At 28.8% G+C, this 3,431-nt stretch overlaps 1 non-coding gene across 1 annotated transcript; it reads left to right on the forward strand.

Moving 5' to 3' along the window:
* Positions 1-1,947: 1,947 nt before the first annotated feature.
* Trnad-guc (transfer RNA aspartic acid (anticodon GUC)) lies at positions 1,948-2,019 on the forward strand. The gene has a single exon. It is a non-coding gene; the product is annotated as a tRNA-Asp (tRNA).
* The last annotated feature ends 1,412 nt before the right edge of the window (positions 2,020-3,431 follow it).

The following is a 3,431-nucleotide window of genomic DNA, read 5'->3' on the forward strand; positions in this document are numbered from 1 at the left end:
TTTACCGTCTAGTTTTGATTATATTACACTTTGAAAATATCAGGTACCATATTTATTACTAGATTAAGCATAATTTAGCCAATAAATACCTATATAAATTAAAAAATCTAAATTAAACACTTTTTTCTTTCCAAATGGGACATGAGAGATACATAAATAATGTTAAAAGAAAAAAAGAAAGAAAAAAAAAGTTGACCCTTCTGGGGATTGAACATATGGCCCCTCATTTTCAATGTAGTTAACAGTAGTTCTAGTCTATTTAAATACTCTTCAAAACGGAGGTAATGCATTAGGGTGCTCATACCTTAATTAAACATAGAAATAACAGTGTGACAAATGTATAGAATGAAGGGTGCATACACTTTACAAATATTTTTAACAATTATTATCACTAATGTACTTTAACAAAAATCTGAATTAAACAAGAGCTTTGATCATCACTCCAGACAAAGGTCCAAAATAAATTTGACTTAATTACTTAAATAAACTGACAATAATAAATAGATTAATTCTTGTGTTTGGTAACCTGTACTATTTAATGCAGTGCTTGGAGAATAGAAAAAGAAAGAAACAAACGCACACTTGGTCATTAAAATTTTAACATTTCATTTAACAGGTCAATACAACTACATTATAATTTCTTATAGCAATCTATTTAACAGTACTGTACGTGATCGACCAATAAGGTAAATATTTTTTTGAAATATTTCTTATAATGACGTTATTTTTTTTCGAATTAAATAGCTGCGTAAATTTGTTCATGCTAGGACGCTATAAAAGATATGGTTTGATGTAGTGTTGACGCAAATTTTGATAAGCATAACATTTAAAAATAAAATGGAAAGATTTTTAGCTGCCTCTGATTCTATCTTTATTTTATTTTGATAAAGATATTGTACAATTGCTTTAAATGAACTCAAAAAGTGAACTCAAAATATACTCAACCGACCATTGCAAAAATATATATATATTGTACAGTGTCGCAAAGCATAAGCTTTTTTAAATCTAATCAGTATTGAGATGTATTCATGTAGAAAATTGAATGTATCAATTTTACATGAACACAATTACAATGATAAAACCATGTCAAATTTGTTAGAATAATTGATAGCAATTTCTAAAATTCAAAGTTAATAACCAATTTGAAATTAGTACATGTGTTTCAAATAATGCGAATAGGATGTCAAGCATGTTTATGCGTAATAAGGCTGCTAAAATGTATTACATGTAGACATAATATCTGCTGGTTATAATGAATTGTTTAAAAATATTGTAAAAACTAATTAATCGGAAATACATCAACAGGATTTTGATTTGTTGCCTCCGATTCTATTGTCATTCTATTTTGGTTGTTGTTTTGAATGAACTCCTTACACTTTATAGCACTATTTAAGTTGAACCAACCATTGCAAAAATATATTTCTTATACAGTGTTGCAAAGAACACGCTTTTAATATCTAACTATATTCGTATTGTGCTGTATTGAAAGTATCAATATATATAAGTTTACCATGAACACAATTACCATCATAAAATCGTGTCACTGATTGGTATTCAGATTTGTTGAAATAATTGATAGCTTAAATTTGGCATTATGCAAATATTTCATCGGCTATCTTGAAGATTGATATATAGCAAAATAAGACTAATAAGTTTTTATATATAATATACTTTTCTGAACTGTTACAAAAGTATTGTATGACCACATACAATCAATGATCGTAAGAATAAAAATTTGTTAGGCTTTTTTTTATATAATACATTTTATACAGACTGGCAATTTAGTTTTCTCTAATGTTGAAAGCAAAACATTGGCTGTAACAAGGAAGTTGATATAAGAGTTTGAAATATATTTTCTCTATTGTTATCTAAAATGTTTCATCTTAAAACAAAAATGTATAGCTATGTGTCAGGTTATGTTAAGAGAATACTAGTGGAAATAACGAATCCTCGATAGTATAGTGGTGAGTGTCCCCGCCTGTCACGCGGGAGACCGGGGTTCAATTCCCCGTCGGGGAGGTGCTTTTGTTTTCAAATGATGATATTCTATTTATTTTTGCTACATTAAAGAGAAGGTTTTTTTCCAGTTATTGAAATGTCTTTAACTTTTTCAGTGTTGGGATGGGATCATAGTAGAAAATTAACTTTGGCTATATGCATGATAATGATATAACAATCCTTTCCTCTTAGCTCGGTAAAATAATGAACATTTCATTAATGGGTACGAAAATTCAATATTGGTTTTGAATTGACCTTTGTCTGGTAGAAGTGATTTAACAAATTAGTTTTATTCACAAAGATCTGTGAATCAAATATACTTTGCTATTATTTGAAGGAGGCAGTACATTGTTTTCAAGTCTTCTTTGCAAACAAATGACCGCGCAACCATCAAAACCTCATACAAAAGTCTGTAATCACACACTTGAATTAAATGCAGTTTATAATTGATATAAACATAATTATGAATCTCACTGCAACATTTAATAATATATGTACAACTTTTGTTTCTCCCGTGCTTTCTTTTTTGTCTCAAAGATTAATTACAATATTTACATCACATTCTGCAATGATTCTTACTTCTTAACAAATTTCTAAATCTGAAAATAACATCCAAACATGGTGATATGCACCTTCGGTTTTGCACGTCTTCAGTTCGTTTAAATTTGACAATTGCTTTAAGATTTTTTTATCTTTTTAATTGTTTGTACGTCGCACCAACACAGTATAGATCATGTGGGGACTTTCCAGCTTTACTGGTGAAGGAAGACATTGGGTGCCTCTCTGTGCGTTATTTCAGGCACCGATTTCAGAACCGATTTAAGAATTAGTTCTGTGACTGATACTGTCGCATCTGACACGTACTCTCTAAATGAAAAGCTGGAACACAATATTAGCAACTGAAATGAATGACCCTTCATACGTAGGTATATTTACTAATAATTAGACTTCTACAAATATATCATCTACCATACAATAAATTTACATAATTATATAATTTTTGCATGAAAAAAAAACAACGAAACATTGATAACACGTTTTTATGACAATAAAGAAACATAAAGTTACAAAAATGTACATTTACCATACACTTTTATCATAAAAAAGAATAACTATGTATATTCTTTGGAATAGAAACAAAACATTTGGAGAATGAACATATATCTCTTTGAATGACCTTCCATTCTTAATCTACAAGAATAAAATCTAAAACACATAGTACATGTAAATAGCAATTGTAGCCAAACGAAGATTTAACATGATTTCTAAATATTCATAAAACAGGCTCTTCTCAAACTTACTAGAGCATTCTTAACCAAATAAGTAAATTAAATTTTTTTCATGACATAAAAGGCATAACAATGTGGTTATAGAAAATGCTATCGAAATAAAAAGAAAAGGACAGGATGGAATTCGAAAATTTTGTGTCATCC

This window comes from Ruditapes philippinarum, unplaced genomic scaffold (assembly GCF_026571515.1).
Source record: "Ruditapes philippinarum isolate M1 unplaced genomic scaffold, ASM2657151v2 ctg8907_1_1_1_1, whole genome shotgun sequence".
NCBI classification, from domain to species: domain Eukaryota; kingdom Metazoa; phylum Mollusca; class Bivalvia; order Venerida; family Veneridae; genus Ruditapes; species Ruditapes philippinarum.